The 13,468-nt window shown below is 48.5% G+C and overlaps 1 protein-coding gene across 7 annotated transcripts in view; it reads right to left on the bottom strand.

Moving 5' to 3' along the window:
- NTNG1 (netrin G1) overlaps positions 1 to 13,468 on the bottom strand; it is a 226,871-nt gene that overhangs the window by 72,307 nt on the left and 141,096 nt on the right. The window lies entirely within an intron of this gene.

Below are 13,468 nucleotides of genomic sequence, written 5' to 3'. Positions count from 1 at the left end.
CTCGCCTTCGGTGCCTTTGTGTGAAGCTATGATATATGAGAGGCCACAACAGAATCTGCAATTTCCACAGAAATACATCCCTGCATCCAAAGTCTTCGACTGCAGAATTGCAAAGGCCAACCTGATGTCTGTTGAGGGAGCAGGTTATAAATGGTAACATCAGGTTTATATTCTCCAGAGCAGGGGTCCTCAAACTTTTTAAACAGGGGGCCAGTTCACTGTCCCTCAGACCGTTGGAGGGCCGGACTATAGTTAAAAACAAAAAACTATGAACAAATTCCTATGCACGCTGCACATATCTTATTTTGAAGTAAAAAAACAAAACGGGAACAAATACAATATTTGTATTTGCATGTGGCCCGCGGGCCGTAGTTTGAGGACCCCTGCTCTAGAGAGTTAAAGCCTAGGTTGATGGAATGACCTTCAGTGGAGGTCAGAGCAATGTATGCGGGAAGGAGTGTGTCACTCAAAGGAGAGAATCAGGACACCCCAGCAGGGGGGTCGAGGACCAAGAACTGTCACAGTCAGAACCTGAAAATGTTCCTCTGTGTGCGTGTATTTTTAAATATGTTTTTATTGATTTTTAGAGAAATAGGGAGAGGGATAGAGATATAGCAACATTGATGAGAGAGAGAAACATCATCAATTGGCTGCTTCTTGCACCCTCCCCTCCCTGCACTGGGGATTGAGCCCGCAACCCGGCCTTGTGCCCTGACAAGGAATTGAACCAGTGACCTCTTGGTTCATGGGTTGATGCCCAACCACTGAACCACACCAGCCGGGCTGTGTGTGTTTTTAAACTAGTCTGGTATCTTCCAGGATCCAGGATGAAAATATAGAAAGAAAGCCAAGTTTCATAAAGACAAAGAAATATGGTGGTGTTTTACATTTGCTGTCTTCTGCGGCAGATGTCATGGATTGGGCAAAGAAGCAATACTCTTTCTTAGGCAGGAAAATGAGATTCTTCAACAAGGGGTGTTGGTTTTCCTAGTGCAGGGGTGGGCAATCCCTGGCACACGTGCCAAACATGGCACGCCAGTAACTTTTGCTGGCACGTGAAACCCTCTCTTATAGTCTTCCATTTACAATTTTTTTCTTAATATCGACTTTTTTATTTTTCAGATAAATTCAGTGTAGGTGCATCTTAGATAAATAAATAATTTTACATAACAAGTTATCTTAAAGACCATAGACATAGATTGATGAGAGAGGGGAAGAGCAATTTCTATGCCTCTGCCTTAACTCTCCCTGCCTTCCTAGATCTGACCAGTGTTTTGGTTTCATCCATATACGCTTGTGAATCTTTGTTCTCAGTGATGAATTTTGTTAAGTCTCGTAATAGGAGTAGCCTGCCGGATGAAAGTAGTAGCTCGTGCATATCTCTGAAGGTCACGAAATATAAACCTGATGTAAAATCTCTGTCATCAGTGATGCAGCAGCAAAGGTCCTACTGATAATATCAAATGGAGTCATAAAGTTTTCTGTCGGACTATCAATGTACATGTATACATTAAAAAATAAATGTATTTTTTATCATCATATACTGTGTTTTTGTCGCTTGAATGAATTTTATTATTTCTTCAAGGTTCTTCACATACGTACACCTTAAGAGATATCAAGTAGGCGTAACATGTTCTCAAAATATTAGGGTTGGCACGCAGAAGAATTTTGAGTCAGAGATTTTGCTGGTTTTGGCACGCACTCACAAAAAGGTTGCCCACCCCTGCCCTAGTGTCTGTCAGTGACTGAGGCTTTCTCTTCTGCTCTGATGACCTGTTTGGAACACTGACCCACACTCACAGCAAGGAAGCAAGGGACGGCTACAACCATTCCTGACAGCGGCTGGGCTCGCTTCTGACTGACAGCCAAGGGCACCCACTTTCCCCGAGGACGAGCCTCAGTTTCCTCTGGGCTCTACTACAATTTGTGACCCTTGTAGCTACACCCTGCCGTCTGTCGAGTCATCGATGGTGATAAGCTCTAAGGCTACTATTCCAACACCTATTCAACAGACACATAAACAGAACCTCCGAAAATGGACATGAATACCATCTTTGAAAAAGAGAAGAGAAACATCGTTCAGTGAAGAGAACTAGAGGGTGTTTCATTATGAGCCGGGTCTTGTAACAACCCTCTCTGTGCAGGGAGTGGCTTGTGCTAAGCTGCCTATGAAAGGAGCTTTCTCCTCCCCACACCAGCACCTTTATTTATGGGTGTGTTCACACATGGAAGATGTTAGAGACCCAAGTGGTGGAAGCACCAGCTTTACTGACTTAGCACCCTCTCTGGTGTTAGAAATTCCAAATGAGGAAATGAACAGTGAGACCCCCCCCTCCCCCGCAAAGAATAGGCTGGTTTCATGTGTAAAGACCAAGAATGCAATAATAATAAGTTGGATGATATATCTTGTTACTGTTAATACTTTCATATGTGTAGTCACTCTGAGATGCAGGCAATTTCCATCCTAAAGACTTCATATTCACTGAGAAAATAGTCACTGAATAATAAAAGGAGGCGAAAGAAGAATAGATGAATGTTTAGTGGGTCATGTTCACCTGCCAAAAGCTTATTAATCATTCGAGTCTCAACTCAATTCATGACTCTCCCTGATCTCTTCTGCCTACTCTAGACACCCTGCTATCTACCTTTCTGATTTCCTTCAATGCTGCTGTGTGTTTAGTTTGGTTGATTGTTGCTTAAGACTCTGTGCTTTTAAAATTTTTACTCGTTGGCATAAATCTCTCCCATCTTAATATGTGCATGTCGGGTGAAACATCCACTTTGCACCTGGTCTTTCCCATTTACCTCTTCAACATTTTCCTCTCTCTTCTTGAGTTTCCTACACTTGCTGTCTCTGTTCTCTCATCTTCTCACCTCGCTCTTTCCAACTATCATAGCCTCTCTTGCCAAGTTCATCCACAGCCCTGGCCCGGGTGGCTCAGCTGGTTGGAGCATTGTCTCATACATCGCAAGGTTTCAGGATCAATTCCCTGTCAGGGCACATGCCTACGTTTCAGTTTGATCACCTATTGGGGCACAAACAGGAGGCAACCGATTGATGTTTCTCTCTCTCTCTCTCTCTCTCTCTCTCTCCCTCTCTCTCTCTCTCTTTCTTTCCTCTCTCTAAAAATCAATTAAAAAAACAAACATATCCTTGGGTGAGGATTTAAAAAAAAAAGATCATCCACAACCTCCTTGTTGAAAACCCAATGGATATTTTCCCTGCCTCAAGGGATCTTACCCACAGACCATTCCCTTTTCCCTGCTGGATTCTTGGCCTGTTTCCAGAACCCTCTTCTCCTGTGTGTTCTCTTCACAGGCCCAGTTAGGATTCTGGCAAAGCAAGGTCGGCCTAAGTGACTCTCCTTGGGCACCCGTATCCAGGTTGTCCCTTCAGTTTCCTCTGTGGTCCTTAACTGCCTTTGAGTTAGAGGCGATTAAAAGCAAACTTGCATCGATTTTTGTTCCCAGAAAAAAAAATAGACAAATGCAAAATAAGCTCACACATTTGTAAACAGTTCAGGAGATCCAGGGGCTCTGTGTTACCCGCAGAGATCCAGGGAACCCCCTCCTCACCCTCCATCATCACCAGGTGAGGACTATCTGACTGACGTGTTGGTTAAGTCCTGGGTCTCCCTCTCTGCTCTCACTCCTGGGCATCTCAGACTCCACATATCCCCCTCGCATGCTTTGGCTTCCCTCTCCCACCTCGTCCTCCTCCTGTGGGTTCCGTCTCAGCGAACGGCATCACCTTCCAATCAGTTGGTCAAGAATGACTCCTTCCCTCCCTTTCCTACCACATCTCATTGTCGTCACTCAGTCTCTCCGCAGGTTCTGAGATGCCTCCTCCTGACAGCTCTCAGGTCCACCCGGTTCTGGCCACCACCACTTCCCTAGTTGAGATCAGCAGCATCATCTTGGATCTGGTTCATCGCGATGGCTTCTAAACAGATCTTATTGCCTCCAGTCACGCTACTCTCTCACCCAATCTCAACACAACAGTCCAAACCACCGTTTACTCAAAAATATGTGGGTCAACCTGGCTTAGAACCATAGAAAGATTTCCCATTATTCTCAGAATAGAGTCCACGCTCTACAACATGGTCTCCAAGTTCCCTGGGAGTCTACGTCTTCTCCCACCGGAATGCCTTTCCCACATGCTCCCCTGGTGCGGGCAAGGCCGGTCACGTGATGAGGCCCTCATTGTCTCTACTGCAGACGTGGGTTGTATTGTCACTGTGAGCTCCTGGGAGCAGCAGTCCTGTCTGCCTGATTTCCCACAACATCCCTAGCATGTGTCAAGTGCTGGTGCATAAGTACTCGGGAAATATTTGACCAATAAACAGCTGGGCAGAGCACTGCGTGGACACCAGTGCAGACTGTAACTTCAGCAGCAAATCCGGGCCATCTGTCCTCAGTCCCTGTGTGGTCTGCTGTCCTAGGGCTGAGCACGCGAAAGTGGACATGGAGGTGCCCCCACACTGGCCCGTATTTGGAAATGACCCCCTTTCATTTTCTACAGCTCAGTTTATTCTCGTCAGCCATGCCAGTCAGACACTGAATCCTCCCTGCGGAACCCCTGCCCGAGTGGCTTTTCCTCCCCGGGGGAAAGATGGATTTCACAATGCCGGGCGATGGCTCTCCATTCCCAGGGGTCATGACCTCCAGCCTTGTGATTTCCCAGACACCTGCTGGGCTCTGACAGATTCATTATCCACTTCCACGGCCCTCCAGCTCCCACCTCTAGCAGCACCTTAGGGGGGAGGGACGATACCAGTGGAGACCTAGCGGACTTTGCTAGAGGAGAAATGCACGTCTATCTGATGCTGTGGGGAGCGCCGCCTACTCACCAACTCTGATTACACACCCAATGTGCACCAAGATGCCACCCACAGAACTCACCGCCTTGCTTATACTTGGGAGATCCACGTGTGTGTAAGTGACAAAGTGCACACGCTGTCAAATACGGGCACTGCTGAGATGGACTTAAACAAAGTGAGCCTGCCCTAGCCAGTTTGGCTCAGTGGATAGAGCACCGAACTGCAGACTGAAGGGTCCCGGGTTTGATTCTAGTCAAGGGCACATGCCTGGGTTGCAGGCTCGATCCCCAGTAGGGGGTGTGCAGGAGGCAGCCTATCCTTGATTCTCTCTCATCATTAATGTTTCTATTTCTCCCTCTCCCTTCCTCTCTGAAATCAATAAAAAAATATTGTAAACAAAGTAAGCACTAATTTGCGATGCGATGGGCTGCAGCGTGCTCCTGCCCTCCCCCAGGTCCGCACCCCTGTGCCTCAGTGACCAGCTGGCACGAGTCAGTTTAATCTCGCTTGTAAGAAGGCTCCAGCACGGAGGTCTGTGCACCTGCCAGTCGGTATGAAATTAACCGGCACCGCCTGCCTGTTGTTTTTAAATTACATAACTGAATATATTTACCCTGGGAAGCACGTGATCCGCCCGCCTCTCCTGGAGTTCCAGGTGTGCATATAGCACCTGGGAGTTGCCTTTCGAAGGCGCTGAGACAAAGGAGTTTGGAAAGGGCTTTTTCCGGAGCAGAAGCGAGGGAAGCCAGGCTTCTGCGTTGGGTCCGGGCTGGCGCTGCCCTGAGCCAGAGGAGGAGTGACATGCGGGGGTGAAGGTCACGCAGCTCAGCCCCTCCAGACCTGGAGGAGGCCCCCAGCAACGTGCTCACAGGGCATATGCTCCTCCCTAACCTCACAGATGAGATATTATTATATAGTTTCACTTAATGAAGGTTTTCCCTTAACGAGCCCTCACCCCACCCCACCCCACCCCAGGGTATACATTTCAGGTGCTACAGGACCTGAGTCAACCTCCCTTTGCCCCCCTCACCGCCCCCCCCGAATTGGATTGGCACTCGGTACACAAATGCGTTTAGAAGACAAGTCAGCACGAACATCAGGGCTTTGCAGAGGTCTTTCTACAAAGATGCTGCATTACAAGTGCCTCTCACATCCCTATTTCTGCCTTGGCATCCCCCGACCTTCCGCTTTGCACTCTGGCCCATGAGATGTAGTTTCCAGCTCAAGGCATGATTTGAAGTGGGAGACGGGCATCCCTGTCATTTGGAGATTATGAGTCGGGGATGCCGGACGCAGGCAGCCGGGGTTCAAATCCAGTTCAGATCCAGGTGGACGGTGTTAGTGAGCACAAGTGAGGGTCCTGGGCTTCGGACGACCTCCGCTGCAGGCAGGGCAGCGGGCCAGCCCGGGGGCCCCCCTCCCGGCTGCCAGCAGAGAGAATGCATTCCTGCCTTGCTTCTGGCAATCCATGCAACCCCTCTTACGCACCCCTGAGCTTACCTCTGGGACTCGGCATTGACTAAATCTAACACATTAAGCGCCCTGTCAGTCACCAGTGACTGACACTATACTTTCCGTCCAGAAGACAAAACAGGCTGGGCGCTTAACGTGTTCTAAGCTATGATCTGACACCATCTTACAGCCAAAGCCCAGATCTGCAGATGTCCAACGGGCCTGGTCTCCTCCTGACCCCACCAGGGCTCTGACCTTTCCAGGATTCCGCCACCCTTTCCTCCACTGATCGAACCCGGACTCTGACAGTAGTCGTCACTGGGAAGCAAACATTCTTTCAAAAGATGTATTTTGATAAACTCTGCAATGGCCTGAGTTCAATGGCAAATAGGTATCTGCTTATGGCATAAGTTTTGGAAAGCAGCTGCACACTCACAGACCAACCAGGAGGCTGGCCACCCTCCGTGTGTTGGGATCCTGTCTTATGAGAAGCACTCGGGAGAGAAGGGGCATCAGGGCTCTAGGCAGCCACCCCCAAATCTCGGGGCGGCGTGCCCACGCTCTTGAGTGCATGCGTCCACGGCATATGGAGAACCCAACGCGGACCCTGGTGGGCTTTCCTCTCCTGGGCTCTGCTCTTGGAAGAATTATTTTTGAAAACTGATCTAGGCCTATTTTTTTTTTTTTTTTGGAAGCAGAGAAACGTAGTTAGTTACACAGTTTTCTCTAAAAATAAAAACTGAGATCTTAATCAGTTCTCCACGGACACTGGGATCTTATGATCTTTTCTTAACTATATAAGGCCCTTGGTTTGCTCGCAAAATGGATGGAATGAGGACCAGAAAGCCTTCTTGTACAGCTGAGCAGTAAATGACCTAGAGATCCTTATGGCACTTTTAAAACCCTCTAAAAGGCCCGTTTAAACTTTACTTGAAAAACCTAAACTTGCCCAGAGCGAAGCATCAGATGGCATGATTCACTAAATGGCTGGATCTTTTAGGTAATATGAAACATAGCCCTTTTTCCATTGCTCGGCCCTGCCAGGGAGACGCGAGTACCGGGACCATAAAATACAAATGGGAGCGTATAAATCTGAGAGGACGCACGTACGAGACAGACGCAGGTCTAGGATAGCGCGCTGAACCGCTCCCCGCACTGGCCAGGAGTCTGCTTAGACAAGAGGGGTGGAGCACGGAAGACAGATTTAACGAGACACCGATCACTATCCGGACGGCCACTGCTCTCGGCCCAAGCGATCAATCTGGACATCGGGATGCAAAGAGCTTGTTGCATGAAAACGAAACGAATCCAAAGCCAATGAGCAATGACTAGATGACCCTCGATGCTCACTCTCTAGGCCCGGCGAACTGGTCTATTCTAGCTCTTTTTGAGGAGATAGGAAATGGAAGAGTTTCCAGTCCCAGAAATACTAATGATCACAGTGCATGGTTCCAGAATCTGTGAGAGAGACAGGGCACGTGGTGTTAGGAGTGTGGATTATGGGACAAAGGGCTCTCCCACCAACCTGCTGGGTGGCCCCTCGGAGCCTCTGTCTCCTCACCTATACTTTGGACCACTATTAGCACCCTAGGCTATGGGATGGCTACACAGACCGGATGAAGTAGGCCATGTAAAGGACACATCACAGAGGCGGGTAGATAGGAAGTAGGCAGTAAATGGTAGTGTTCACTATAGGGCGGTGGTTCTCAACCTTCCGGCCCTTTAAATACAGTTCCTCATGTTGTGACCCAACCATAAAATTATTTTCGTTGCTACTTCATAACTGTAATGCTGCTACTGTTATGAATCGTCATGTAAATATCTGATATGCAGGATGGTCTTAGGCGACCCCTGCGAAAGGGTTGTTTGACCGCCAAAGGGGTCGAGACCCACAGGTTGAGAACTGCTGCTATAGGGAGAGATACCGGAACTTCATGGCTTGGTTGTTTGAAAGCCCCTCCCTTCTTGCCCTCCGCTAACACATGTGGGGGCTGTGATGCTCACTCCCCCAGCCTTCCCTGCTCTAGGGTTGGCTGTGCTCTGCAGTTCTGACCACATGACCTGCACGGAGGGGTCAGGAGCAGTTGTGAACCAGGACAGCTCACACGGAATCATTCCTTTGGTCTGTGCCTTTTCCTCCTGTTTTTTTCTCTTGTCTGGGATCCAGATGGAAATGCTCACGGGACTCCAGGCTTGGCAGCCATGAGCATGGAGGCTCCGCTGAGTGACGGGTCGGCGGGAGGCTGGAGAGAACCGAGGCCTGGTGATGACCTCCTCACGGTCAGAGCCCAGCCTGCGGCCCTCCCCTGTGCCCGCGAGCTCCCACCTGTTCAAGACAGGCAGCTTTCCCGCTTTGGAAAGCCATCCATAGACTCCTGATCTAAGCAATCGCGAAAATCGTGGTGTATTCACACTCTGTTCACATGGGCTCATCCATCCCGTGGTTTACCGTAACCAACGGCGCAGTTAAATGTTTCTTCTGGTTTTTCTTTTTATAGAGAAAACCAAACCCCACTTCAGTGAAATCTTTCTTTCATCTATTTTTCTTAAAGTTTCCAGTTGGATGTGCACCCTACCATGATACTTCACTGGGTACTTCCTTGGATTAAGAAATACACCTCCCTCGGTATCCTCCGAGAAGCCGGGACAACAGAAACAGGGCAGGCACAGGCCTGGAGCTCCCTGTGCTCCGGGAAGCCGGGCCTGCGACCCAGAGTAGCTGACGCTACAGAATTCCTTCCGAGGCAAGGCTGGCGGGGGCGTTTCTGAGCTCCCATAAATATGCATACGGTCGTCTTTCACAAAGGTCTGATTCCTTCCAACGGTTGTATTAGAGTCGGATTAAAAATGAATCAGACTGAAGGTATAGCTTGATGACTGGGCTGCATGTTGAATCTGTACAAAAGCACACACGACAGCAACCTGATTCTGTACTTTGACTTTTCGCTACAAAATCTGAGAGAGACACTGAATTAGGTTCCCCTGGGCGGTATGGAACATTGCGGGAATAGCTTCCCCCTCATTCTCCCTTCTCTGAGAAGTACAATGACACCCAGTAGAGAAGAGTACACCTCGAGAAGCCTTTGTTTCCCCTCCTTATTTGGTGGCTACTTTTGTTAAGAAGCCTTGGAAAAGCTGAAGTGTGTAATTTGGACACGCTTTTAAACTTTCAGATTCTGAACCCAATTTGCAAAATGCTGTTGACCCCTACACACCACCAGAGAGGTAGGGAGCGAGGATGCATCAGCTGAAATGAAGGTGGAAGATTCTGGAAGTCTTACGGCCCACGAGGCAGGCACACAGAGATGAAGCGACTGGGGCTGGGACGGTACCTGCCCCAGGGCCATCTGGGGCCTGGAGGTGTCCCCTCCCCTGCGGTCCAGCCTGGAGACCAGATGGGTGCCGACCCCAATGGGAATGGCCTCTGGGGCGGGCGGGGCTGCAAATAGCAGATGCCGACTGCGCTGCAGCATTTAATCCTCGGGCCGGGAGGAAAGGTCAATTACCTCACTTAGAGGGATGAGAGGCCGCAGTAAAAGTCAAATAGATGCGAGTTAGACAGCGCAGCTCAGGCATGGAAATGAGGCTTCTCTGGCGGCTCACATGGATGCGCCGGGAAACGCGGGAGCTTGCAGACAAAGAGGAAGACACGAGGCTGGCAGCCAGGCTGCCCGCGGGGCGCCCCCTGTGCCCCGAGGAGCCGGTGTGGGTCCGCGCAGTCACCGCTGATGGCTGTCAGGACCCTGATCGGAGCCAGCAGGTGCCGGGCGGAGCCGGAGACACAGGTGCTGCTGCCAGCCTCCGTCTCTAGCCCGTCCTCTCCCGGAACCGGCAGCGCCTTGGCCTTTTCTCCTTGTGGTCCTGACCTTGACCCTGGCCCGGCACCCAGCTCAGCTCTCCTGTCTGGGTGCATCCGGGGTCCCAGCCTCATCCCCCGTTCCTGGGGCTGTGACTCTTCAGTGCAAAGCTGTTTGCCTGCTGTACATCCGTCAGATCCAATCTCCACTTTAACCAGGACCGACCTGCACCCACGGGCTGGTGCCTGGTGGAGGGCTGGATGAGGAGGCTGACCCTGGCTAGTTCCCCTGGTCACGTCCAGCACCGGCTGGGAGGGGCACCCTCTCCTAAAGCGACCGCCTGGCTGTGCCTCTGGAAGTGTCTTCTCCCCCAGCCACGCCCTCTCAGCACCACCCTGAGGGGGGAGGCGGAATGGAGACAGGAGAAAGGGGCAAAAAGCAACCAGGCAACAGAAAAATCCCCCAAGAACCCTGGAAGGCGTGGGGATACGGCGACAGAATACAGGGCGCCCTACACTAGGTTGGGACGATGTTTCAGCCATTTTTATTTAAAGATCTAAGTACAGGGTAACGCCAGTAGGCTAGGGACTAGTGAAAGGCCTATCTGTCCTCTATCTATCTTTCATCTATCTATCTATCTCTCTATCTATCTATCTATCTATCTATCTATTATCTATCTATCTATCTATCTATCATCTATCTATCCATCATCTATCATCTATCTATCCATCTAACTATCCACCTATCTATCATCTATCTATCCATCTATCTATCATCTATCTATCTATCTATCTACCTATCTATCTATCTATCTATCATCTATCTATTATCTATATATCTACCTATCTATCATCTTATTGTCCCCAGCACGGGTCACGTCATCTCTGTGTTCATGGATCGTGGGCCATAAGACTTCCTGAATCTTCCACCTTAGTTTCACCTGACGTATCCTTACTCCCTACCTCTCTGGTAGTGTTTAGGCATCAACAGTATTTTTCAAATTTGGTTTAAAATCTGAAAGTTTAAAATTTGAAAGTTTAAAATCATGTCATTCATATACATATATAGATAATATGCCACCAATATATATACTGGTAGTATAATTGCCTGTTTTACAAAAATGAGAAAAATTGCCATTCTCTAAGACTACCATTGCCTTTCCAGGCTCGATCCTGATGCAACAAAAAATTGACACATACCACGATAGTCTAGGGCAGTGGTTCTCAACCTTCTGGCCCTTTAAATACAGTTCCTCATGTTGTGACCCAACCATCAAATTATTTTCGTTGCCACTTCATAACTGTAATGTTGCTACTGTTATGAATCGTCATGTAAATATCTGATATGCAGGATGGTCTTAGGCGACCCCTGTGAAAGGGTCGTTCGACCGCCAAAGGGGTCGCGACCCACAGGTTGAGAACCGCTGCTCTAGGGTTTAAGAATCACACGGGGGCATGTTTCCTGGGGGTTAATCTGACCGCAGCCACGCACGGAGTTTGTTAGGCCATACGATGCCGTTCACTCAACCACAGTCCGCTGGGTGTGTGAAGTGAACTAGGCCCGCTGGCGTCCGGCCCTCAGGAGGCCTAGCGCCCCTCTTCAGGAGTCTCCAACCCACATGTTTCTACGTCCCGTCTCCATCCTTAGGGTCCTGTATGGGGAACAAAATCTATTGGGGGCAAATATGAGGATCTACACTTCCTATTAGCAGCAGACGCGGGTTCAGAATGCCCAAGTCTCCATTCAGGATGCGGCCCCATTTTCCAATTATATCTGAAAGGAGTGGTGATTTATCATATGGCTTAATGCCATTAAACATTCATTGAGCTCCCAGAGTGTGCGAGGCATTGTTCCCGCTTAGCAGCCCCACGTAAAAGAAGACTAATGAATACAGGCGTGTTCCATAGATCAAGCAAGCAATATACATTTTAGGAAATTTATAAATATTTAATCAAGATGTTCTACAGTCACTCTGACAGAGAAACCGAAGCGTCTTGGACTGCTAACATAGGAGTCTAAATCACAAGGGGAAGGTCTACAGCTTTTGTGGACAAAGTGAGTAGAAAACATCGCAAAATAAACATTTCAACATGATTCCATACCCTGTCTCCTAAATTTCTCAGAAAGGGATTAAAGATCAGAGAACATCTTCCATCCCCAATAGACGAGATGATTTAATTCTGCATCATTTAAATCTAGATAGAAAATGTGGACGATTTCATATTATCCCACTAGCTTCTATGTTAATAACTTGGAAGGGATTTGGAGTCTGACTTTATCCTTTCATCCTGAATGCCTTTAAATATGAAAACACACACACACACACACACACACACACACACACACTTACAGAAATGGGAGCCTTTGTCTACAGGTCTATAACTCTATTAGGTTGGCATTTTGTGGCTCTTTGAACATCATCCTTGACTCTAACCCCTTTTGTCCTAAAGTTAATGTTAGCTGTGCATTTCCAGGTCTCTGGGGAGACGGAGTCGTAACAAACTTTGCTTTGAGACAGATTTTGGGGTCTACATTTAAGTAAAGGTGCCCTGACATCTGCTCAGGCTCCTTCCTAAGGAAGTCCTTCTGTAATGGGAGTGGTGAACCTCAACTTCCGACTTCCGTTCTATCCAACTGGTATACCCTGCACCTGTCTCCCCACTGTGAGAGAGAACAACTTGGTGTGTGGGAGGTCTAAAGTGACAGCATGGAGGGACCTGGAGAGTATTACGCTGAGTGAAATAAGCCAGTTAGAGAAAGACAAGTATCACATGATCTCACTCATATGTGGAATCTAATGAACCAAATAAACTGATGATCAAAAACAGATCCAGAAACACAGAAGCATGAATAGACTGCTGAACCTCAAAGGGAAGGCAGGGGAGGGTGGGTGGGAAGAGATCAACCAGTGAACTTGTATGCACATATGCATAACCCTTGGACACAGACAATGGGGTGGTGAGAGGGAGGGGGCGGGGACGGGAGCGGGCTGGAAGAGGTTAATGGGGGGAAAAGGAGGACCTATGTAATACTTTCAACAATAAAGGTTGATGCCGAAACCGGTTTGGCTCAGTGGATAGAGCGTTGGCCTGCGGACTGAAAGGTCCCAGGTTCGATTCCGGTTAAGGGCATGTACCTGGGTTGCGGGCACGTCCCCAGTGGGGAGTGCACAGGAGGCAGCTGGTCGATGTTTCTCTCTCATCGATGTTTCTAACTCTCTATCTCTCTCCCTTCCTCTCTGTGAAAAAAATCAATAAAATATATTTAAAAAAACAAAAAACAAAAAAACAAACAAACAAACAAAAAAAACAATAAAGGTTGAAAAAAAGTTGCAGAGCTTAAAATACCACCTGAGTGGACATGGTTGCAATACCATTCAAAAATGTTCCTTAACTCTCC

This window comes from Myotis yumanensis, unplaced genomic scaffold (assembly GCF_028538775.1).
Source record: "Myotis yumanensis isolate MYYU_CA2020_CCGP unplaced genomic scaffold, mMyoYum1.0.hap1 SCAF_17, whole genome shotgun sequence".
NCBI lineage: Eukaryota > Metazoa > Chordata > Mammalia > Chiroptera > Vespertilionidae > Myotis > Myotis yumanensis.
This window is presented reverse-complemented; position numbering and strand designations above follow the sequence as displayed.